Source organism: Sus scrofa, chromosome 7, assembly GCF_054392235.1.
Source record: "Sus scrofa isolate SSC_HxYL_T2T_F1_AM1 chromosome 7, Sscrofa_HxYL_maternal_Yorkshire_Landrace_v2.0, whole genome shotgun sequence".
Taxonomy (NCBI): domain Eukaryota; kingdom Metazoa; phylum Chordata; class Mammalia; order Artiodactyla; family Suidae; genus Sus; species Sus scrofa.
In genome coordinates, this window is record NC_139389.1 from 92971268 (window position 1) to 92998139 (window position 26872).

General features: G+C 36.5%; 1 long non-coding RNA gene across 2 annotated transcripts in view; it reads left to right on the forward strand.

Moving 5' to 3' along the window:
- The window catches only part of LOC106504490 (uncharacterized), a 754869-nt gene that overhangs the window by 631453 nt on the left and 96544 nt on the right, over window positions 1-26872 (forward strand). The window contains exons 9-10 of one of the 2 annotated variants that reach the window (XR_014810930.1): window positions 16085-16281; window positions 17857-17982. This is a non-coding gene — a long non-coding RNA (uncharacterized LOC106504490). Of the gene's footprint in view, window positions 1-16084; window positions 16282-17856; window positions 21675-26872 lie in introns of those variants that run through there. The other variant, XR_014810927.1, reaches the window with a different exon arrangement.

The following is a 26872-nucleotide window of genomic DNA, read 5'->3' on the forward strand; positions in this document are numbered from 1 at the left end:
TATGGCTAGTTTTAACAAAAGATTTCAGAAAACGTTCCTGAGAGATCATCCATTCACTGGAATATGTTTATATCTGTATAAAAATTTAATTTTCACGGAGGTATGATGGAGAGAGAAAGGTTGAATGGATGGGTAAGTGGGTTGGAGAGAATTATTGGCCTGCTCAGTCCTTGAGTGTCATTCAGTGTTTGTGGAAGAACAAAATCACAAAGTTGGCTGATATGGGAGTTGCGTCCCCATAACACACTTTGATAAATAGAAATGACCAACTCCACATGACTTAGTTTTTCTGTTAAGCTCCTGATACGTCATTCTATTCCAAGAAGAATGTTTGAGATCTAGCGTTGTGGAGGGAAGCATGAGAAGGTGAGGATGTAGGTCTGAGGTGGGTCAACTTCTGGGTAAGCCCAGGTAGGAAATATTTTAGGACTGTGGGCTGTACTTTATCCTTCCAACCATTAATTTCTGCCATTTTTTACATGAAAGAAGCCATAGACAATATGTAAAGAAGTGGAGGAGGATATACTCCAATAAAACCTTATTTACAAAACAAATTTGTGGGGTATAGTTAGACAAAGCCTAGTGGGAGACTGTATCCAAAATCTTTCAGACCTCCGAAGTGAAATATAGAAGATGGGAGGAAAAGAAGTCAAACAAGGAACCTAAGGAAGTGAATTTTCCTAAGTTAGGGAATACAAGAAGAAAATTAGCTTTTAGATTTAAAAAAGGATGTAGGAAAAAATAAAGGGCCTATCCCTAGCTGGCCAAAGGTCCAGGAAGAAAATTATCTGACAATTTTATTTGGGTACTGTGGAGCAATTGATTTCTAGAAAGTCTTATTGAACTTTTACAGGAAGAGAAGCATGTAGAAGTCAAACCAAATTTGTAAACAGAGTTGTGTGAAAGATAAAGGTTTATTTTTGGTTATGTAGCAGGGTTATATCTGAGATGAAGCTCAGAGCCATCCTCTTTCCCGCTCAGACCTGATTCTATTTTCTCAATGTGACCCCTTCAGAGAGCAAAATCAATAATGTCTCTGTCTCAGAATGCCTGACTGTGATGTATTTAAGACCTATCATGACTTTTATAAAAACAGCAATAAATGTCCAGATAAATGAGCCATTCTAAGTATTCTCTTCAACTGGCCAAAGGCAATCTCCAAATGGGTAATTTACCTGCCTAGATCAGAGAATCTATAACCAGTGTTCACTCTGAGGTTTGGTGTGCCCAGAATGGCTTCATCAGGCCAGCCAATTGGCTCAGAAGCAGTTAAAATAAACATTGTATCAAGTTTCTTCTCTTATGTGAATAAATTCAGCCAATATGGCATTTTAATCCTGGGGTGATTTTAGCATTGCGAGCCAGTTAAGGATTCCTGAGGGCATGGTGGGAACTTTCTTGTGGCTATGTGGAGTAAGACTATCCAGAATACAGGCAAGCAGTCAGGAAGAGGCAAGTAGAGGAAATGGGGAAAAGAAGAGGAAAAGGAGAAAGAGAGCAAGAGAGAGAAAGAGCCAATGACCTTGCCTAAGCTCCAGTATTCAGATGGCCCTAAAACTCATTTAGCCCATGGCATTTTAGCTACATAAACTAACACAAATTATTGAGGCATCATTTACGTTATAATATAAAACACGCAGACATTGAGTGCATGACTTGATGCATTTTAGAAAATGTATATATTTTTGTAACCCACTATCCCTTTCAAAACGAAAATATTCCTATAACCCTGTAAAATTCCTGCTTGACCCTTTCATGTCAGTTCCCATGTTTCACCCTAGAAGCAACCATTGTTCTGATTTCTGTGTCTCAGATGAGTTTTTCCTAAATTTTTTATTATTATTTCCCCAATACAATTTTTTTTCTCCTGTACAGTATGGTGACCCAGTTACACATACACGTATACATTCTTTTTTCTCACATTATCATGCTCCATCATAAGTGACTAGACATAGTTCCCAGTGTTACACAGCAGGATCTCATTGCTAATCCATTCCAAAAGCAATAGTTTGCATCTATTAACCCCAAGCTCCCTATCGATCCCACTCCCTCCCACTCCCCCTTGGCAACCATAAGTCTATCCTCCAAGTTCATGATTTTCTTTTCTGTAGAAAGGTTCATTTGTGCCGTATGTTAGATTCCAGATGTGAGTGATATCCTATGGTATTTGTCTTTGTCTTTCTGACTTACTTCACTCAGTATGAGAGTCTCTAATTCCATTCATGTTAGATGAGTTTTGACTGTTCTTCAAGTTGATGTAGTGGAATTACCGAGCGGGCTCTCTTTCATCTTTTTCTTCCTTCATTCAGCATGTTTTCAAGGCACATCTGTGTTGCTGTAGGTAACAGTAGTTAGTTTCTTTTATTGCTGACTTTTAATTTATGGTATCAATATGCTAAGAATTGTTTATACATTCCCCTGTTGATTGATATTGGGTTATTTCTGGATTTTGGATTTTACAAACAAAAGGCTCATTATATAAACATTTTAATACCCTGGTACAAGTTTTTTTTTTTTGTGTCTGTGTGTGTGGCCATATATTTTAAATTGGGGAGTAAAGTAAATACCTAGTAGTTCAATTTCTGTTTCTTGGAATAAGTATATGTTTATATTTATTAGAAATTACCATTTTACAAATGTGTTATACCATTTTTTTCTTAATTTTTTTCTGGTAAAATATACATACCATTAAGTGTATTATCTCAAGTGTTTTTAAAGTGTATATTTCAGTGATATTAGATATCATCATAGTGTTGTGCAACCGTCACCACCATCCATTTCCAGAACTCTCTTCATTTTGCAAAACAGAAACTTTCACTCATTAAAACAAATTTGTGATTTAAATTCTAATTTGTCTGATATTAGTATTGTGATATCCTGCTTTCTTTTGGTTACTCTTTGCATGGAGTATCATTTTCCATCCTTGCACTTTCCATATATTAGTGTCTTTGTATATAAAGTGAATCTCTTTTAGACAGCGTATAATTGGGTCATGGTATTTTTTTGCATACTGCCAGTCTCTGTCTTTTGATGAGAGAACTTAATCCATTTACATTTAAGGTAATTATTGATAAGTGTGGACTTCTATTATTCCATTATTTATTTTCTGTATACCTTATAGTTCTTTTGTCTTTCATTTCCTGTACTAGGAGCTGAAATTTACTGCCCAAGTCTTCCCCTGATAGTTGCAAACCTTCAAGAGAATCCAGAGTTCCAAAATAGTTACATCAGATATATTCTGCGAGTGTGATTGTTGTCTGGGTAGAGAAATAGATTCCTGGTATTCCAACATCTTTGCAGGATCCTTTTCCCCCTAATGTGTATATTTTTTGTTTTGGGCAGTGCCCACTGCTTACAAAAGTTCCTGGGCCAGGGATCCAAACCACACTTTGGCTGTGACCTGAGCCACAAGAGGGACAACACTGGATCCTTAACCCAGTAAGCCACCAGGGAGCTTCCCTAACATGCATTTTAAATCGCATAGCATCTTTCATATCAACTCCAATGCAAAATGAAATAATTCCTTAATGTTATGAATTATTCACTCTATAAGTTCTCTAGATGGATACATGTTCTTGCATAAATTCATAGAGCATGGACATCTGAGGGTCAGAAATATAGACAGGGAAGTCAGGTAAATAGGTATGATTGGTAAGTACCTCCATGTTTACCTCTCCAATATATTTGGTATTGGAGTATAGCTGACTTACAAAGATGTGTTAATTTCAGGTGTACAGCAAAGTAAATCAGTTATACCTATATGTATATCTATTCCTTTTCAGATTCTTTTCCCATTCTTTTCCCATATTCTTTTCCCAGCAAAGTAAATCAGTTATACCTATATGTATATCTATTCCTTTTCAGATTCTTTTCCCATAGGTTATTACACAGTATTGAGTAGACTACCCTCTACTATAGAGCAGGTCCTTGTTACTTATTTTAATTTTTTTTCAATTTTTTAAATATTTTATTTTATTGGAGTATAGTTGATATGCAATGTTGTATTAGTTTCAGGTGTACAGCAAAGGGAAGCAGTCATACATATAAATATATCCATTCTTTTCGTTTCATATAGATTAGTACAAACTACTGAATAGATTTTCCTGTGCTATACAGTTTGTTCTTGATAATCTTCTATCTTAAACAGTAGTGTGTATAGATTGTTTCCATCCTCCCAATTCCTTCTTCTCTCCCCACAATGGTTTTACCTACAGTAACTATAAGATAGGTTTTGGAATCTGAAAGTTTATTTTTTTTAAATAAGCCCTTTTGTATCATTTTTATCAGATTCCACATAAGTGAATATATTTGTCTTTTTCTGTCTGACTTACCTCACTCAGTATGATAATCTCTAGGTAACATAGAGATCTCTAGGTAACATACCATGTTATTACAAATGGCATTATTTCATTTTTTTATTATTTAATAACATTCCATTGTCTATGTATCACATCTTCTTTATCCATTTCTCTGTAAATGGATATTTAAATTGCTTCCATATCTTGGCTATTGTAAATAGCACTGCAGTAAACACTGGGGTGCATGTGTTTTTTCAAATTACAGTTTTCTCTGGGTATATGCCCAGGAGTAGAATTGCTGGATCATACAACAGTTCTTTATTTAGTTTTTTAAGGACCCTCCATACTGTCCTCCAATTTATGTTCAACAACAGTTCAGTAGGGTTCCCTTTTATCCATACTCTAGCTTTTATCGTTTATATATTTTTTATGATAGTCATTCTGATTGGTGTGAGGTGATACCTCATTGTAGCTTTAACTTCCCTTGTCTAATAATTTGTGATGTTGAGTATCTTTTTATGTGTTTTTTGGCCATCTGTATGTCTTCTTTGTATAAATACCTATTTAGATCTTCTGCCCATTTTTGATTGGGTTTTTTTGTGTTTTTGATATAAAACTCCATGAAATGTTTGCATATTTTGGAGATTAATCTCTTGGTGGTTGCTTTGTTTGCAAAGATTTTCTCCCATTCTAAGGGTTATTTTTATTTTATGGTTTCCTTTGATGGGCAAAAGTTTTTAAGTTTAATTAGGTCACATTTGTTTATTTTTGTTTTTATTGTCATTATTTTAAGAGTCGGGACAATCAAGATATTGTTGCAATTTATGTCAAAGAGTGTTTTGTCTATGTTTTCCTCCAAGAGTTTTATAGTTATCTGGCCTTACATTTAGGCCTTTAATCTATTTCGAGTTTATTTTTGTGTATGGTGTTACAGAATATTCTAATTTCATTCTTTTACATATAGTTGTGACGTTTTCTCAGAACCACTTATTGAAGAGATTGTCTTTTCTCCGCTTTCTCCCTTTATCATAGATTAGTTGACCATAGGTACTTGTGTTTATTTCTAGGCTTTTTATTCTGTTCCACTGATCTATATTTCTGGTTTTGTGCCAGTACCATAACCATACTGTTTTGATTACTGTTGCTTTGTAGTATGGTTTGAAGTTAGTACGTCAGTGATTTATCCAGTTCTGTTTTTGTTTTTCAATATTGCTTTGGGGAGTTCCCGTCGTGGCGCAGTGGTTAACGAATCCGACTAGGAACCATGAGGTTGCGGGTTCGGTCCGTGCCCTTGCTCAGTGGGTTAACGATCCGGCGTTGCCGTGAGCTGTGGTGTAGGTTGCAGATGCAGCTCGGATCCTGCATTGCTGTGGCTCTGGCGTAGGCCGGTGGCTACAGCTCCGACTCAACCCCTAGCCTGGGAACCTCCATATGCTGTGGGAGGGGCCCAAGAAATAGCAACAACAACAACAACAACAACAAAAAAATATTGCTTTGGCTCTTCAGTGTCTTTTGCGTTTCCATACAAATTTTAAAATATCTTGTTCTAGTTCTGTGAAGAATTTCACTGGTAACTTAATAGGGATTGCATTGAATATGTAGATTGCCTTGGGTAGTATAGTCATTTTGACAATATTGATTCTTCCAATCCAAGAGCATGGTATATATCTTACCATCTGCTTGTGTCATTTTTGATTTCTTAGATCACTGTCTTAAGTTCTCAGACTATGGATCTTTTGTCTCTTTAGGTAGGTTTGTTACTAGGTATTTTATTCTTTTTGATGTAATTGTAAATGGGATTGTTTCCTGAGTTTCTCTTACTGATCTTTTATTTTTCATGTATAAAAATGCAATCAATTTCTGTGTATTAATTTTGTATCCTGGAACTTTACAAAATTCATTAATGACCTCTAATAATTTTCTTGTAGCATCTTTAGGATTTTCTATGTCATCTGCAAACAGTGACAGTTTTACTTTTTTCTTTTTCAATATGGATTCCTTTTATTTCTTTTTCTTCTGCTATTGCCATGGCAGGACTTCCAAAACTATGTTGAATGACAGTGGTGAAAGTGTTGAACACCCTTATCTTGTTCTTGATCTTAGCAGAAATTCTTTCAGTTTTTCACTGTTGAGAATGTTAGTTGTGGGTTTGTCATATACGGCTTTTATTATGTTGAGTTAGTTTTCCTTTATGTCCACTTTCTGGAGAGTTTTTATAATAAATGGGTGTTGAATTTTGTCAAAAGCTTTATCTGCATCTTTTTTAGTTGATCATATGGTTTTTAATCTTCAATTTGTTAATGTGATGTATCACATTAATTTGTGGATATTGAAGAATCCTTTCATCCTTGGGCTAAATCCCACTCGATCTTGGTATATGATCCTTTTTATATATTTTTGGATCCTTTTAAAATACTTTTGCTAGTATTTTGTTGAGGATTTTTGCATCTATATTCATAAGTTATATTGACCTGTAATTTTCTTTTTTCATGTTGTCTTTGTCTGGTTTTGATATCAGGATGATGGTGGCCCCATAGAATGAGCTCAGAGTATCCCTCTGCAAATTTTGGAAGACTTTCAGCAGAATAGGTGTTAACACTTCTAGTGTTTGCTATGGCCCTGGACTATTGTTTTTTTTTTTGGAAATCTTAAAAGCACAGTTTCGATTTCAGAACTTGTGATTGCCTATACATAGTTTCTGTTTCTTCCTGATTCAGTCTTGGAAGGTTGTACCTTTGTACAACCTTTGTAGTAATCTTTACATTTTTTTTTCTAGTTTGTCTATTTTATTGACATGTAGTTGCTTGTAGTATTCCTTATTATCTTTTGTATTTTGTAGTAATCTTTACATTTTTTTCTAGTTTGTCCATTTTATTGACATGTAGTTGCTTGTAGCATTCCTTATTATCTTTTGTATTTCTGTGGTATCAAAAGTAACTTCTCATTTTTCATTTCTAATTTTATTGATTTTAGCCTTCTCCATTTTTTTCTTGATGAATCTAGCTAAAAGTATCAATTTTCTTGAGCTTTTTGTTTCATTTATCTTCTCTATTTTTTTCTTTGTCTGCATTACTTTTATTTCTGCTCTGATCTGTATAATTTCTTTCTTTCTATTAACTTCAGGCTTTGTCTGTTCTTCCTCTATTCTATATATATATTAGTGTGTATATTTCAATCTCAACCCTCTAACTTACTCTCCACCACCATGTTTCCCATTATAAAAAAGTACAAATTTGGTTTCAAAATTGTTGAAACTGCTACCTTTTGTATGTTCTTTTGTACAATTTTTATTAGATTGCATGTATTAGTGATCTCATATGATATTTTTCTTTCTCTGACTTACTTCACTTAGTATGATAATTTCTAGGTTCATCCATGTTGCTTCAAATGGCATTATTTTGTTCTTTTTTAATGGGTACCACATCTTGTTTATCCAGTTCTTTGTTGATGGGTATTTAGGATGTTTTCATGTCTTGGCTATTGTAAATAGTGCTGTGATGAACAGCAGGGTGCATGTATGTTTTCAAATCATGGTTTTCTCCAGATACATGCCCAGAAGTGATATTGCTGGAGCATATGATAGTTCTACGTTTAGTTTTTTAAGAACCTCCATGCAGTACTTCATAGTAGTTGCATCAGCTTACATTTCCACCAACAGGGTAGGAGGGTCTCTTTTCTCTATACTCTCTTTAGCATTTATTGTTTGTAGGTGTTTTGATGAGGGCCATTCTGACTGGTGTGAGGCAATACCTCATAGTAGTTTTTATTTGCATTTCTCTAATAATTAGTGATGTTGAACATCTTTTCATGTGCTTTTAGGCCATTTGTCTGTCTTCTTTGAAAAAATGTCTGTTTAGATCTTCTGACTTTATTTTAATAGCTACACTCATGGCATATGGAGGTTCCTGGGCCAGGAATTGAATCTGAGCCATAGCTGTGGAGTACTCCAGAGCTGCAGCAATGCCAGATCCTTTATTTAACCCACTTCACTGGCCTGGGAATGGAAACCACACCTCCACAGTGATCCAAGTTGCTGTAGTAGGATTTTTAAGCTACTGAGCCATAATGGGAAGTCCCTGGCCATTTTTTAATTGCACTGTTTGCTTTTGGTATAAAGGTGTATGAGATGTTTGTATATTTTGGAGATAAGTCCCTTGTCAGTCACTTCATTTGCAAAGGATTTTCTCCTATAGTGTGTGTTGTCTTTTTTTTTTTTTTTTTAATGTTTCTTTTCCTGAGCAAAGGCTTAATTAGGTCCCATTTGTTTATTTTTGTTTTTGTTTTCATTACTCTATTAGGTGAATAAAGTAATGAATTGTTGTGATTTATGTCAAAGAGTGTTCTGCATATGTTTTCCTCTATGAGTTTTATAATATCCAGTCTTATGTTTAGGTCTTTAATCCATTTTAAATTTATTTTTGTGTATGGTGTTAAAGAATGTTCTGATTTCATTCTTTTACATGTAGCATATGCGACCTACACCACAACTCATGGCAACATGGAATCCTTAACCCACTGAGCAAGGCCAGGGATTGAACCTGCAACCTCATGGTTCCTAGTCAGATTCGTTTCCACTGTGCCATGATGGGAACTCCTACAAAGATTTTTAATTTTAATGAAATCTCGTTAATTTGTTTTTGTTGCTGTTGTTGTTGTTATTGATGTCAGTGCCTTTGGTATCAAATCTAAGAAATCATTGTCAAATCCAATATTATGAAGATTTTTCCTCGTTTTCTTCTGAGTTTTATAATTTGCAGTCTTCATGTAAATCTTTCATCCAATTTGAGTTGACTTTTGTATATGGCTTTAGGTAAAGGTGCAACTTTATTTTTTATATGTGAATATCCAGTTTTCTCAGAATCATTTGTTGAAAAGACTGTCCTTTCTCCATTGAATGGTCTTTGCACCCTTGTCAAAAATCACTTGGTAACAAATACAAGTGTTCATTTCTGGGGTTTCTATTCTATTCCATTGATCCGTGTGTCTGTCTTTATGACAGTACCACAATGTTTTGATTATCATATTTTTACAGTAAGTTTTGAAATCAAGAATTGTGAATTCTCCAGCTTTGTTTTTCTTTTTCAAGAATATTTTGATTATCTGAGATTCCTTGAGATTCCATATGAATTTTAGGATGGGTTTTCCTATTTTTGCAAAATGAACTGGGATTTTGTTAGGGTTATATTGTATCTGTAGATTGCTTTGTGTTGTATTGATATCTTAGCAATATCATCTTCCAATTCATAAACATAATTCGTATTTCTATTTTTATTTTCTTTCATTTCTTTCAGCAATGTTTTGTAGTTTTCATTGTGCAAGTCTTTCACCTCTTTGTCTAAGCACATTCCTAAGTATTTTATTAGTTTAATGCTATAGTAAATGAAATTGTTTTCATAATTTCCTTTTTAGATTGTTCATTTTCAGTGTATAGAAATGCAACTGATTTTAGTATGTTGATTTTGTATCTTGCTGCTTTGATACATTTATTAATTCTAAAGCTGCCTTCATGGAATCTTTAGGATTTTCTATCTTCAGGATCTTTACTCTTTTTTAAAACATGGATAGTTTGTATTGGTTTGTAGGAATTTTTTATACATTCTGGATATAAGTCCTTTGTCAGACGTATGAGTTGTAAATATTTTCTTCTAATACTTGACTTGACTCTTCATTTTTTTACTGACATCTTTCAATAGTTGGAAGTTTCTAAATTTGATGGTGCCCAATGTTTATAGACCCATTCCCAGCTAAGGGTGACTGTCACTTGCTAAAGGCTTAAGGAAATAGGCTTCTCAGGAGAATTATTTGCAGCCAAGAAGCACCATCTCATCTAGAAATAACTAGGATGCCATGCTCTCTTCTGAAGTGGCTTAGACAAATGACAGGCTGTTATTGAAGTAAAAAGTGCCTGTCCCCTGACCTCCATGTTGGACAACACAGAGGAGACATTTGTGTCCTGCAGCTCCTTGTGGGATTAGACAAATGTTGGGCTGGAGCTAATCCTGCTTCCTTGCTGTACTTCCTCCACTACCCTATCTTGCTTTCTTTACTCCCTTAGAGATGTCACTTGCAAGCACTCACTCAATAAATGACTCACACAAGAGGCCCTCTCTCAAGCTCTGCCTTTAGGGAACTCAATCTAAGACAACAATTTATCAGTTTTTCCTTCATACTTAGTTCCTTTTTTGTGTCCTAAGAAATCTCTGCCTCCCTCCTGTTGCAAAGAAATTCTTCTATGTCTTTTGGAGGCCTTATAGTTTTAACATTTACATTTAGGTATGTGATCTATTTCAAGTTAATTTATTGTGCATGATGTATGATAGGGATTAAATTTTATCTTTTCCATAAAATATCCAGGTATTCTAGCCCCTTTTCCTTGTCCAAATCTATCTCCCCCATTACAAAAAATCATTTGACCATATATTTGTACAACATTTATTTTCATTTTTCCTTTAAGTAGTTGGCATTGTTTTCTATTTCCTAGTACTGAATGATCCTGACTAATTTAGTTTCCCATTTATTTGGATTTCTAGCTAGTATTTTCAGATTTAGCAAATAAAAATATAGGACTTGAGGTAATTTAAATTTCAGATACATAAGAAGTAGGTTTTTTTTTTTTTTTTTTTTTTAGTATAAATATATCCCATGCAACATTTGGGATACACTTACACTAAAAAAGTTATAAATGTATATCGAATTTGGAAGGTAAATTAATGTCCTCTGTTATATCCGAAAACCCTATTTCCGCTAGACTACTTGGATTCTGATATTCTGCATCCCATTACTACTATCTTTCTGGCCTTCTTTTGTCTTGTCCTTCCACTTAAATGCAAGGTGAGCTTTCTGAACCTTTCCACTCTGAGATGCTCCATTCTTCCTGTTTAGGAGGCTGCAATAGAGAGTTCACACCCTTATCACATTCTTTGACACTCTTGTCTGTCAGCTACCAAAGCAACTGGATTATTTTTTTTTTAAATAATGCTCTACTTCTGAAGTGCAAATTCAATGTTATTGACCTGTCAGAGTGTCAGAACAGACAGAGAGGTGTTGTGACTTCTTAACTCTCATCAACAGTTGGCATAGGTTCAGACCAATCAATTTATATCCTCACATCTGAAACTCCATGATGAGGCCTATAACAGCCCTGTGATTACTAAACAGTGCAGGCTGCTGGGTTTGGAGTAATTTCATCTGTAATGTTGGCAGCCTGAGCTCCAAGTTGTGGGCTGGTGGGGACATACCTACCATATTGTGCACACAGGCCTGAAACTTGTCTTCACAGGAATTGTGACAGGTACAAAGTAAGGCAGTCAAGCTGTAGGAACAATTACAAGCTCACTGTCCATTTCATAACAATGTTTTTTCTTTGCTGGGAAACCGGTGTTTCAAAGTACAGATGCCTTTTTCGCAGAGCATTGTCTGAGTCTCTTACATGGGGCGAATGGAATGTGGAGCCAATGGCTTCTTATGGATTCTTTGTGCCAGAGGCAGAGTTCTTGCCAAGACCACAAAGCTTAAGCTCCTTGGGTCCTATGAGTGGGTCCCTGTGAGCACTGGGAGGTGCTGGGTTGAGACTTAATCAGGTGAGGAAAAGCCACCTTGCCTTTGGAACCATTGTCTGTAAGCATTTCAGCAAACTCCTAAGGTGACCACAGAAAAATTGACTTGAATTTCCAAGTCTCAAAAACCTCTAATGTATTTTCTTATTCTAAATGAATATTTCTAATCATAACTAATTTTGTATTTGTAATTCATTTTTTTTTTTTCTTTCCTTGAGAAGTCCCCTCAAAATGTGTATGTGTTGGAATCTGCAGTCTTGTCATGGCCATGAAGGCAAGGACAGGGGATGTGTGTAGTTTCAGGTTCATGGCTCCAGGGCATGGTGGGAACATTCCTCACTGTCTGTCTCTCTCTCACAACAAACAGGCCCTCAGGCCCCTTCTCTACTAATCTACAACTCTGAGAATGGGACTTAATTAGAATCTGCTTCTGTAATCACTCCGAAGAGATCATTCAAAAAACACCTCTTCCTGCTCTAATCTTCACATTGTTCTTACCCTCTTCCTTCCTGACACCTTTTTTTAACCATCCCAAATTTAGTGACTTATTTCACATATGTGTGAAAAAAAAATTACTTTGTTTCTGGAAAAGTTATCAAGAAGCAAGGCTCCATGGACTCAAATTTTGAATAAAAGATACAGAAAAAATATGGAAAATAAATATTTTGATCAATCCCTTTGATGCACTTATTGCAAAGGCTCTGAGTATTGATTAACTGAAGAACAGAGCACTGATCACAGATGTGCAGACATATATGTAAAGTCATGTCCTGGTTTATGAGTATTTAATACATATTCTAATACAAACTATTATATAAAATATAAATTAAAAATCTTTTTTAAAAGTAAATATTCTTGGAGTTCCTGTCATGGCTTAGTGGTTAACAAATCCAACCAGGAACCATGACGTTGTGGGTTCGATCGCTGGCCTTGCTCAGTGGGTTAAGGCTCTGGCGTTGCCTTCAGCTGTGGTGTAGTTCACTGACGTGGCTCAGATCTGGCATTCTTGCGGCTCTGGCATAGGCTGGCAGCTACAGCACTGATTACGCCCCCTAGCCTGGGAACCTCCATATGCCATGTGTGCGGCCCTAGAAAAGACAAAAAAAAAAAAAAAAAAAAAAAAAATTCTTATTCTAGAATAATACTTGGCACAGTCTCTAAATTTAGTTTATTTCTTTCAAAAAATTATGTTGCTTTATCATGAATGTATTTTTGATCTATTTCTAGAAATAGTCTTTCTATGTAAATTGTTATACACTTACATTTAACTTCTTCTAAAAATGGTTTATTACCACCAGAATTAAGGGATGATGATTTTTAACTCATCCTGGCTAGAATTATTAACTGCTTCCACAAATTTAGTAGCTTAGTTGTTTAGATTTTGCTAAATGTTTTACTCTGTTCACATTTGTTTCATTTGGAATTGGAATCAATTGAAAAAATCATTCAACTAATTTCATTATTAAAAAATAATATAATCATTTAAAACTACACTTAGGAAACAAAATAAAAATATTATGAACTATCATTAAATTTCCTATGATTAATTAATATATATTTATTAATAGGAATTCTTCTTTGTTCCACATATAATACGTTTATCTTAAGTACACTTTATAAAATATATTTGTATATTATTAAAAGGATTTATATAATTTAATTTTCCCAACATTTTCATGTTATAAATAAGGGAGACAAATTTTTATTCATTTTAGAGGTCAAATATTTTAAAAATGGATGAGACAAAATTGGTACTTCCTTTTCCAAATCTCGGCTTGCAACACTTTCTACTGAATTTGGTGTGCTCCCTATTTCCCTTCATCCTTTTCTTTATTCTTATGATCTCTTACCTTGTAAATATTTACTATGTGTTCCAAATTATACTTAAAGGTAATATATGAGATCAGTATAGAGATACTTTAGAAATCTATACACAGAACTACCATATGACCCAGTAATCCCACTCTTGGGCATATATCTGGACAAAACTTTCCTTAAAAAAGATATATGCACCTGCATGTTCATTGCAGCTCTATTCACAATAGCCAAGACATGGAAACAACCCAAATGTCCATCAACAGATGATTGCATTAGGAAGATGTGGTGTATAAACACACACACACACACACACACACACACACACACACACACACAAAATGAAATACTACTTAGCCATAAAAAAGAATGAAATAATGCCATTTGCAGCAACATGGATGGAACTAGAGACTCTCATCCTGAGTGAAATAAGTCAGAAAGAGAAAGACAAACACCATGTAATATCACTTATATCTGGAATCTAATATAAGGCACAAATGAACCTTTCCACAGAAAAGAAGATCATGGACTTGGAGGATAGACTTATGGTTGCCAAGGGGGAGGAGGAGAGAGTTGGGTGGTTGGGGAGCTTGGGGTTAATAGATACAAATGATTGCCTTTGGAATGGATTAGCAATGAGATCGCTGTGCAGCACTGGGAACTATGTCTAGTCACTTATGATGGAGCATGATAATGTGCAAAAATAGAATGTGTATATGTATGTGTAACTCGGTCACCATGCTGGATAGTAGAAAAAAAATTGTAGTGGGGAAATAACTATTAAATAATAATAATAATAAAAGAAAAGTAAAAAAAAATAATGTTAATTTTTATATAAAATGAAAAAAAAAGAAATGTAATATAGACATTGCCCTCAATGATTTTTTTAGTCTAGGTGGTAGGTAGAATATAGCAAATAATTTGCATATATACACAAATGTACACATATATACATACATTTACACAGATCATTAAGGAACCACACAAAATCAGATCAAGAGCTTTCTCAAGGTAAAATTTATGTATTTATTTTGAAACATTATTAAGTGTTAGGTATGTTGTAAGGGCAAAATGAAACCTATGGACAAGAGGCTGGCTGAAATTTATCGGAGGGAGGGGGTTCTTCGGGTTGATGAAAGGAAAATAACCATAAACTTCACAAATTGTATCTTTAAGTAGAGTGAGATTAGGACATGCAGTAAGAAATTGACAGGTGGTCAAGAGGGTAATATTTGGAGGAAGGAAAGAACATGGGTTCCTTGGAAAGCAGTAAAACTATTTCCCCAGAGAAGAGGGATTTGGTAAAACAGCACAGGTTTAGAAATAGAAATGGAGAAAAATTATGGATGTCCTCACATTTTAGGCCAACTCCAATATCATAAACATTGATAATGCTTAGACTGTCACATTTGAGTCTCCTTTACTGTCTATATAGGTAGTTCTTTGATTATTGACCCCATTGGAAATCTATTTTATATGATGAATTTTCCCATATTAATGTAGCTATGAGAATAAACAATCTTGTAAGAATTTTAAAAAGCTGAGAGGCTCCTGAAGCCCATCTCAGGACCTCTAGAGTTAGGATGTCTTCCTATATAATCTGTCTTCTGAGTTGTAGACCAACATATTCAATTGCCTGGTGGACACATACACTTTGATAATAACCTCTGTAAGCCCCAAATGAGACTCATGTGTATCCTAAGTAAGGCTCTCCTGATATTTCAGGTCACCATAGATAGTGGAATCATTCAGGAAACCTAACTACAGTGTATGGTTGAAGTGTAGGTCATTCACATGGTCATCCAAGTTAGAAATTCAATAGACACTCTTGACATGCCCAACTCCTTTCTTTCCAATTCCACGTAATCACCAAGACCACACTTCTTTCCATCTCTAAAGCACCTTCCATAATTAAGTCTTTTACCATTTCACAATGGGATGAAGACATCCCAACTTTGGTCTCTTGCCTCCAACCCAGCTTATCCCTTTCAGTTCATGTCCATGTCATTGGAAGTGTAAGTAATAATACTAATAGCAATTCTAATCACATCGTTTACCTGTTGAGATTTCTTCACAAAGACCTAGATTATTTTATAGAATAAAATTCACACTACTTAGCATTATGTGGTTTGGCTTCCATTGCCCTTGCTGTTTTCCTGCCATTCACATGCCCACTATTTGCATTTTTAATTTTATTTTCTTCCTGCTCAAGATGTCTTAAGACTAAGACTTCATTGGGCCAACATCAATTCACTCTTAGAATTCAGCCCATGGGAATCATGCCCTTGGGAACATGTTTCTCACCTCTTCAATCCCAGATAGACGCACAGCCTCTACTTTCTCATAGTGCTCTGAACAGAACTTTATTAAGGCACTTTTCACATCAAATTTTCTTGTTATCTTTCTCTTCCTAAGGTTGTGACTTCCTTAAAGCCCTGGGGAGTTTCCTTGGTTTCCAGAGTGATGCCCAGAGAATATGTATTTGGTAAATATCTAGTCTGCGAATCTAAGAATGAATACATTTTGTGGGTCTGTGGTCTTCTATCAGTTCCCCGATGCTCCCAAGAACACCTCAGTGATGCCGTAAAGAGCGAAATATCTTCTTTTAAACAGTAAGAATTTAAGCTGCCTAAAGAGACCGCTTATGTCCTTTTGTTGATTTCCTTGTTACTTAGTAATTCCTGAAAGATTTTATTCAGAAAAATAAAAAAGATTTCTGTAGGCAATTAAGACATATTTTTGAGCTAGGGACCAAAATAATGCTAATGCTATTTTAGCAAGAGTTCTTTGGTATAGCGAGCAACAAGAATTGTAAAGACGCAAAGACATGTTTTGATTAGTAATAAAGATTGCCTAAAGGTTTTTAAAATAAAAAAACTCCAATATGATGTTAAATTTACCTTCTTAGTATTTCTTTTTTATGTAAGAGCAGGCTTGGGAATGGGGGGCTTTAATTTTAATCTCTGTTCAATTCTCTGTCTTCGCAAAGTTTGGCATTCTAGAAATCCACAATGCCACAAATTCACTGCAGGATACAGGCAAGAGGAGAAGGAAAACCCCCTCTGAATGTGTTCTAAAATGTAATTTCTATCTTTAAAAAACTGAAGACTCACCTATGGTTTATGGTCTCATTCAATAAACATTTCAAAAAAGGTAGAATAGACTTTGAGTTTTGAATAAGATACCGTTGACATTTCACACTCTTTACCTCTGAAATATGCATGGTCTTCCCCAGAAGGGAAACACTCTCTTACACTTTTATGTTCAAAAATAAACAAACATTCCCTATTGGACGATCATCTAAAAAGTCCTAGTCTATAGAAAATATATACTCTGACTTTTAAATGTCGACCAGCCTTGGAAATCTATATGACATAAACTTTTGCCAAAAAATCAATCTTGAGTTATGATTTGATTAGCAGAAAATTGCTATCACATTTGTTTCTACATTTGTCTACCTCATGTCCTTTTCATTCATAGGCTAGCTGATTCAAACCTTCTTTAAAAACTCCCTGAGAAAGTCTGTGACATTAAAATGTCCTTTGATGCTCTTTCACTAAGCAGTGAATATTAACAGTTATGGTGACCCTGTTCCCTAATGTGTCTCAGCAGGATCAATAGCAGTTAAGTGCCACTGTTTTACAATTAAAAAGGGGATCATTTTAAATTTAAAAGCTCATAGCTAATTTTCTTCTTGGCACTTAATGGTAATTCATTTCTGAAAAACCTCATTGGGAGAACATAGGCTTTTTTTTTTTTTTTTTTTTTTTTTTCGGTGGCAGTATCCATTGGAAGGGGCTAGTTTTAGTACCTCTTGTTGCCTCTGAGATGATTTATAGCATTTCTTCATTAAGCTGCTTGTAGGGCATCTGTAAAATTTTCTCCAAAATAGGGGGCACTGATGCAGAGCTTGGGCAACCATTGCAATTCTCCTTAAAACTTTTCAAAAGGCATTTTCATTGGGACTTTCTACCTGAGTGCTGCTGCTTTTAGCCAGACTCAGCTTTACACTCACAATTTTTCCCCCTCCGATTGTTGCTTTTCTTTTTGGTGACCTCCTCCTGTGCCCCATTAGGAACCCAGGCACATGACAGGTGGTTCGAAGCAGTGCATACATATTTCCAACATCTAATTGGCTAGTATTATGCTGGAAATGTCATCCTGATCCTACCTCATTGACATTGCAGAAAGCCTGGCGCTCTCTCTCCACAAGGATGGCTTTCCCAGTTCCCAATTACAACAGTAACAGACGCGTCCAGTTACGTATACGATATATCCCCGGGGATAAGCACTCGATATAGATCCACTTTGGGGTAAGTCTCATATCTGCTTACGGAATTTACATTATCTTGAGGCAAAGAGTTATTGTTGGTCATTTATATTTGCTACTTAAAGCTTAGAAGAATATATTAATGCATTGGGTACTTTTGGGGTTATTTTAAAAAGGTCTTTAAAAAAAAAAAACAAACAGAGGATATATACCAGTTTTGTCCTAAATACCAATTCTACCTCTAATTTAAGAAGCAAAGAACTGAATGTTGATTGTGCAAAAGGCACTTGTGTTCAGCCCTTTATACATCTTTTCTCTGGCCCTCATTCTACCTTATAAAATGGGCATTTTTGTTCATAATTTACAGATTAAGGCACTGAATCTCAGAGAGGTTAAGCTACATGATTAAAGTCACACAGCTTGCAAATATTGCCAATGGGACTTCTGACTTGAACTTTCTCACTCCCAAACTAATCTTTCAAACACATGGCTTATAAGCCAATGAAACTCTTTAGATTTAACCATATATCATAGACTCAAATCTAAATATAAACTCTCCAGAATTTTGGGGCTCTTCAAAAATATTTGCAGAATACTAGTTATTAGAAAGTTAAGATTAGCCAAATTGTATTTCTTAAGTTATTCTTTATCTGAAATTTGATTTTTTAAAAAAATACTTTGACTTTTATTAATTAATTATAGTATGCCTGTCACCAATCATGAGCTGTTACTAATTAAAGACTACATGAAATATCTCATTTCATTCATTTTACTTTTTTTTTTTTTTTTTTTGTCTTTTTGCTATTTCTTGGGCCGCTCCCACGGCATATGGAGGTTCCCAGGCTAGGGGTCCAATGAGAGCTGTAGCCGCTGGCCTACGCCAGAGCCACAGCAACACCAGATCCGAGCCGCGTCTGCGACCTACACCACAGCTGAAGGCAACGCCGGATCCTTAACCCACTGAGCAAGGCCAGGGATGGAACCCGCAACCTCATGGTTCCTAGTCAGATTTGTTAACCACTGAGCCATGACAGGACCTCCTCATTCATTTTACTTCTAAAATTGATCATTTTCTTTGTAAATATAAAGTTTTGACTAAATGCTTATGTTCCAATAAGGAATTCTGAATAAACAGGGACCTGCGTGTATTATATTAGACTTTAAAATAAAAGAAATATTAGGGTAACCAAGGGCCAATATTCCCTGAAAATATAATTAACTTCTGCTGAGGAAGTTTACCTTTATTTATGATTCTTATGTGTAAAAATAATAATGATGGAGGAGGGACATTTATGGATATTACCATGTCTTTGGGAAAACTAGCTTTAATTGAAACAAAATATCTTCCTATATACAGAATTCATTCTGTGATTGATTTTTTTTCCCTCTCATTTTCTTTTTTGTTTGTTTGGTCCTTTTTCCTTTACTCCCTCCATCCATCCCTCTCTCCTTTATTTTATTTGTTTTCAAACATTCTAAAATCTAATGCACTCCTTGAATTCACTTTCCCTCTTCTAACCAGACATCTCTGTGTGACAAAAAATGACTCTTGTCCCTGCCCTGTGAGGGTAAGGTAAATACACGTCATCTGTACATGCATTCGTTTAAATGAAACGTGACTCCTGGGGGATGCTGCCACCCAACTGGTCCATCCTGTAATCCAAGCCTGAGTCAGAGATGTGGCGCCTGCAAGGCAAGGGAGCGGCTCCGGTTCACAGGAGCGCCCTGGGCTCACATGCCACCAAACAACACAATTAGCTGCTGACACCAGGTGCTGCCTGTTTTCTGCCACGTTACACTTCTCACATTTCATGTAATGGTGTTTGTAAAGTGCTCCCCCTTTTCAATTAGCCAGTCTCGCTGCTCTGTCCACTCTCCCATTCATCTACGCGATTACAGGGATTGGGGAGCCGGTTGCTGGGCTGGCAAACATGACTCCTGTTAAGCGCAGCATCCACGCCCAGTGGTGGCAAAACAGCTTAAAGCCTGTCATTAAGCATAATTTATTCCATATGCTGTTGATGAAGCCAATCAGTGCTGTGACTTTTGTTTATGTTTAAGGAAGAAATAAGGGAAAGCTTCTGTAAATATGCTCCAGCAACTTCGTCGCTGCGTGTATTCATTTATGGTGCATTCTGGGCAAGGAAGGATTTTGGAATGGCTGAGCCTCGGGTTCACATTGTTCTTCTTTGAAGTAGCCTAACGCTGCCCGGCTGTTTTGTGTATTTAAAACCCCACTCTTCCTCATCATTGCAATAAACAAGTCCTGCTGCTTTTTTTTTCTGTAGTAATTATCTTTTTTTATATTTACATAAAGGGGCTGCCCTCCGAGTGAGTATAAATGCTGAGTAGGGTAGAGTTACTGTGTGCTGCCTGTATTGCATTAGCTGCTAATTACTCAGGGGTGCCCCCAACGCTTCTGGTCTTCTCAACTAAAGCACACTGTGTAATTTAAATTTACATTGTGTCCTATTACACGGAGGTTATGACATAGCCAAATGTATTTTGACATTATGCTTTAATCACTTTTTTTTTTCTCTAATGGTGGTTGCAGGAAGAAAGGTAGCGGCAGGTGTGGCAAGACCCCTAGGAGTGAGGGGTGGAGAGATTCAGGCCCTATCAGTCTTACTCCTGGTGAAACTGTGCATATTATTTGGAATCTTGAGTAAATGGCATTCCTATTCCCTTCCACCATTGTAATGTAAGTTTGTGCATTTTTCCAGTTCTGGTGAGAGGTAACTCATGTTGGTTAAATGCTAGTAGCCATCCTTATTCTGATTTCAAAGGAAAGTGGTACTCAGGCCTTATGAAGCAAAACCACTCAAGGACATTACTTTGGAGAGTGGATGTGGATCTTGAACATGAATCTCCTCCCCAATATCATAGGATGTGGGGATACAATGGAAAAGCAAAGGGTCAAATTGGTATATGGTATCCATGTGCTACACAGATGTATCTTTGCTAGTATCGTTTGAATTAACTGATCCTCAGAATTACCTCCCACAGGAGATGGGATGTGTCCATACTTTGTCCTTGAGGGTCATTAGGTGGGTTCCAGCAGAGCAGACCATCTGGACCAGAGACTCTCAATTCATCCTTTGTCCAACAAAATACGTGTTATCTCTAACATATCCTCAAATATGTTGTAATTCTACAAATTTAATCATCAAAGAATGGAGATCTGAACTGGCTATTTATTTGATTGGCTATTTATGAGTCCTATGTAACTACATGAAGTATTCTTTGGAAAGGATGTCTGCAGGGATCCAGATAGATGTGTTGCACATTTTCTGTGCCCACACCAGTTCAGGGGGATAATTCCTGCTCCTGAGGAGAGCTGGTCTCCAAGAAGGGAACCACATTCAAAAAGCATTTGACAATAATCAGAGAAACATTTCAGGGTGACTCTCTGAAGTTAAAGTAAACATGCGAGGCTTTTTTGTCATTTTTTCTGGTAGTTCTGAGACAAACTACCATATTACGAGCAAATCCATGAGCAGAGAGGTGTCATAGAGGGAAGGGCATGGTGGGGACAGGCAGCCCTGCTCTTCACCAGCTGCAAGGACACAGGCTTGTTGTGAATATCAGTGAGGCTCAGTTTTCTCCTCGGGGAAAGTGAAGATGAGAAATATCTTCCTTTTGGAAATGGGAGAACAATAAAACAGGGCTCTAATAATCTCTAGAATGTAATGGTTAAATGTATTTGAGGAAAAAAATCAATAAAAAACAAAAAAATTAAGCTTTTTTATATTTTGAGCATTTGAATGCTTTAGTACTGAAGATATAAAATGGAGTGATGTGGCTTGGCCTGAGTTTCAGGAGGATGACTCGCAGAATTAGGACATATGGCTGGAAGGTAAAGAGACCGGCCACAGGGATGAGAAATGATGCAGGCCATGGGGATGGCTGTGATGGTGTGGACATGAGCAACACTGCAAAAGGCAGACTAGACAGTAGTTGGTGCTTGGTAAAATGTTAGGGGTGCAAGAAAGGGAGAAATTAGAGTTTCCATTTTCCTTGGAATGTGGTACTGAAATCTAAGGTAAAGATCATGAGAAAGGAAGAGGATAATGAAAAGGAAGGGGAGAAAGAGGCAGATTTAGTGCCTTGAGTTCCTATTACGTACCAGAGATTATTAACGTTTCATGGGACACTAGAGTTACAAGGACAATAATGTGGGGATCTCTTTTTAGAAAGCCCTATGAAGCTGCACTTGGCTCTGTGGAAGCGTTTCTGCCTCTTTCATTATTACTTCCTTGGTGACAGTAAAGAGAAGCATATGCCTAGATTATTGTTCATTTTTAAGCTAACTATTTTTTTTTTGTCTGCCCCTGCAGCATACAGAAATTCTTGGGCCAGGGAAGGAACACACACCGTAGCAGTGATTTGAGCCACAGCAGGGACAATGCTGGATCCTTTAACCACAAAGCCACTAGGGAACTCCTCATTTTTAGGCATTTAATGAGCACATCCTCCGTTCCAGGCACTATGTTATTTATGTCACATACACCAACTTGCTTAATCTTCCCCCAAGCCCTATTAGGAAATAATAATTATTTTCCACCGTGGAAAAAGAGGTGAAGTAACTCTCCTATGTTATTTTGCTAGAATAGTGGAGGTGGATATAAACAGAAATTGGGTTGATGCCAGTTTTAAGCAGGCAGACTTATTCTGGTGTTTCGTTTACACCCAAGATCTTTGGCAAGAGTTTGGCACACATCCAGCTGCCTTCTGGTGTCGACCTGCCCTGCTATTAGCTAGGGAAGGGCCTTTAACACTTGCCAAAATACTCAGGAGAGGAGTTCCTGTTGTGGCTCATGGGGTTAATAACCCAAATAGTATCCATGAGTATGCAGGTTTGATCCTTGGCCTCGCTCAGTGGGTTAAGGATCTGGCATTGGCATAGGTCATAGATGTGGATTGAATCTGGGATTGCTGCAGCTGTGGCATAGGCCAGCAGCTGCAGCTCCAACTTGACCCCTAGCCTGGGAATGTCCATATTCTTCAGGTGTGGCCCTTAAAAGAAAACAAACACAAAATCCCCCAAATACTCAGGGACTTTTAAGTAAAAGATTGAAAAGACAGCATTTGTCCTCCTAACTCTGTCTTGTTGTATACTTGCCTGTGACTTCAGCCGTGTTGCCAATGAAATCAGTTATTTTCTCAGCTGGGGTTCAGCCAACAGCTAAAATTTCTACCCCCTATTCTTTCTTAATAAGTAGTTTCTGGTTAAAAATAATGTATCTCCATTAGTTTAGTTCAGTAACAGAGAGTTGGGGTTATGGTCTTGAGTTTGGTAAGAAGTAAAGTGAAACCACATGGTTTGCAGGTGGAAGGAAGAGGGCATTTACGCTGGTGTGAGGGAAGCTTGTCTGGGACCACATGCAGCTATGTGCCTCCTGCTGCCAGGTGTCTTCCCTGTCCCCATGACACTGGGACACTGAGGACCTTTCTCCTGGGTCATACTGCTCAACAGGAGACTGCTCATGTATTTATCTGACCAGTCTGAAAGTCCTGCGTGTGATCTCAGGCAAGTCGCTTCATTCTTCCTGGTTTCAGGTCTTTTGTCCACAGAATGGGCTGCTCCAGTGACCTGGCCTCATTGCTCTTTGCTATGCCCTGGCCCTGGATCCTTGCCTTCTGCTATTGCCTTTCCCCATCACATGCTTGCCTTCAAATTGCACCTTCTCGAGTTCCCGCTGTGGCACAGTGGTTAACGAATCCGACTAGGAACCATGAGGTTGCGGGTTTGATCCCTGGCCTTGCTCAGTGGGTTAAGGATCCAGCGTTGCCGTGAGCTGTGGTGTAGGTTACAGACGCGGCTTGGATCCTGCATTGCTGTGGCTCTGGTGTAGGCTGGTGGCTACAGCTCCTATTAGACCCCTAGCCTGGGAACCTCCATATGCCACGGGAGAGGCCCTAGAAATGGCAAAAAGACACACACACACACACACACACACACACACACACACACACACACACACACACACACACACACAATTGCACCTTCTCATCTTCTGCAAACATCACTCAGGTCTGGCTTTCTCTGTGAGGTTGACCCTGACCATTCTCACACTGCGCAAGACCTTCCTACCTTCTTACCCTCAGAAATGTTCCATCTTCCATTCCCCAATTTATCCTTGTTTTATTCCAAACCATTTGTTATTGTTTATCCTAATTTACTTAAAAATATTTTAAGGTATTCTTTACATTTATACACAAATTGTACAGAAAATAGAGTTCTCATGGAGCCCCCCCCCCCTTACTTTCCCCTATAATAAATAACTTATGGGAGTTCCCATTGTGGCTTAGAATAACAAACTCTGTTAGTATCCATGAGGATTCAGGTTTGAACCCTGGCCTCAATCAGTTGGTTAAATATCTGGCATTGCTGTGAGCTGTGGTGTAGGTCACAGACACTGCTTAGATTTTGCACAGCTATGGTGTAGGCTGGCAGCTGCAGTTCCGATTTGACCCCTAGCCTGGTAACTTCTGTATGCCTCAGGGCAGCCCTAAAAAGGTGAAACTAAATAAATAACTTATATTAGTATGGTACATTGGTTATATTTGATGAAATACTTGGTACATTGTTATTAGCTAAAGTCTGTAGTTTTCGTTAGTGTTCACTCATTGGGTTCTACGGTTCTAAGGGCTTAAACAAATATTTAATGACATGCATCTACTATCACATAAAATACAGAATAGTCTTAATGCACTAGAAATCCCCTGTGCTCCATTCGTTCATCCATTCCTTCCTATGCCACATTACTGGCAACCACTGACCTTATTAATGCTTTTTTGGAATGCCATATAGCTGGGATTCACAGTGTGCAGACTTTTCAGATCAGCTTCTTTCGCTTAGCAATATTGCATTTAAGGTTACTTCATGTCTTTTCCTGGCTTGATAGCTCATTTCTTTTTATCACTGAATACTGATCTATCGTATGGATGTATCAGTTTTTTTATTCATTTACCTACCAAAGGATATCTTGGTTACTTCCAAGTTTTGGCGATTATGAATAAGTTTCCATACATGTTCATGGGCAGGTTTTTTTGAATAGACATGAATTTTCAACTCATTTGTGAAAATACCTGGGAACATGATTGCTGGTTTTTTATGGTAAGCCTATATTTAGCTTTGTTAAGAAATTACCAAACTGTCTTCCAAAATGACCATATTAATTTATACAAAATTAAAACTCAGTTTTTAAAAATTGAATGTTTCATCAGCAATCACAAAAGTGCCTGTTTTTTACAGCCTCTTCTGCAAAGCAGGTTGCCAAACTTTAGGATTTACCACTCTGATAGGTGCAGAGTTTTATTTCCCCCGTAGTTTAAATTTATATTCCTCCTTTTATAAGTGAGTTTGGTATTTTTTATATATCTAACAGTGACTTGGTTTTCTATTTAGTGAACTGGCAGTTCATATCTCTTGCCCATATTTCAATAAGTTCTTGGTATTTTTTTGTATCTATTTCAACAGGTCTCTATGTACTAAGGGTATAAATCTTTCATCAATGATATAAATTGCAAAGATTTCCCCAATTTGATATTTTTCCTTCTCCTTTACTTTTGGAGGTTTTTTTTTTTTAATTGTAAGTTTTCTTTCTTAAGGTCAAATTTACAATCATTTCCCTTATTTACTCATTTTGAATCATAGTTAGAAAATGTTTTCTCCTTTTGAGGTTATAGAAGAATTTATCCACTTCTTTTAAAAATCTGTAATCCATTTGGAGTGTATCATATTGTAAAGTGTGAAAAAAGATCAAGTTTTATCATATTCCATATGGTGCTCCATGATCCTAACATCATTTATTAAAAAGTTTTATCACTGATTTTTGAGATGTCATTTTTATATATGCCAAATTTCTATTTGCACTATTTCTGCATTTCATTATTGTTTTATTCATATGTTAATTTATGCATGTACCAAAACACTGTTTTCTTTACAGATAACATAACATTTTCATATCTTGTAAGACATGATCCTCCTTAATGCTGCATAAGAATATTTTTAATCAGTTTTTAAGATATAATTTATATGCAATAAACTTCATCCATTTAAACTGACAATTCAACACATTTTGACAAACATTTCCAGTACTGAAACCGCTGCTACAATCATGATGCCAATAATTTCTAACACTAGCAAATTTTCTACTACCTCTTTGTAGTCTGTTCCTTCTACCCCTCAGGAAACTAATGATCTGCTTTTATGCCTATGTAGATTAATTTTTATTTTTTTAATTTAATGTAAGTGGAAACATGCTCCATTTACTCTTTTATATTTCACTTTTTTACTCAGCATAATTATTTTAAGATGCATATGTTTCAGAGGTTCATTCTTTTTCATTAAGTACAATTTCATATTACCCAAAACTACATTTTATTTATGCATTCACTTTTTTTTTAGCTTTTTAGGGCTGCACACATGGCATATGGAAATTCCTGGCTGGGGGTGAGGGTCAAATCAGAGCTGCAACTGTTAGCCTACACAACAGCCATAGCAACGCAGGATCTGAGCCATGTCTGTGACCTACACCATAGCTCATGGCAATGCTGGATCCATAACCCACTGAGCGAGGCTAGGGATTGAACCTGTGTCTTCAGGGATCTTAGTTGGTTTCATTACCACTGAGCCACAATAGGAACTCCGTCCATTTACTTTTTGATAGACATTTGGGTGGCTTCCAGGCTTGGCTCTTCAAATAAAACCATAATGGACATTCTTACACAAGTGTTTGTATGGACATATATTTCCATTTTTCTTAGGTGAATACTTGGAGGCATAAGTATTTTGTTATATAAATACTTAGAAGTAGGTGGAGGTTGAACTTTTAAAGAAACTGCAAAGAGTTTTCCAAAGTAACTGTACCATTTTACATTCTACCAGAGTTCCATTGTTCCACATCTTCACGAATACTTAGAATTGG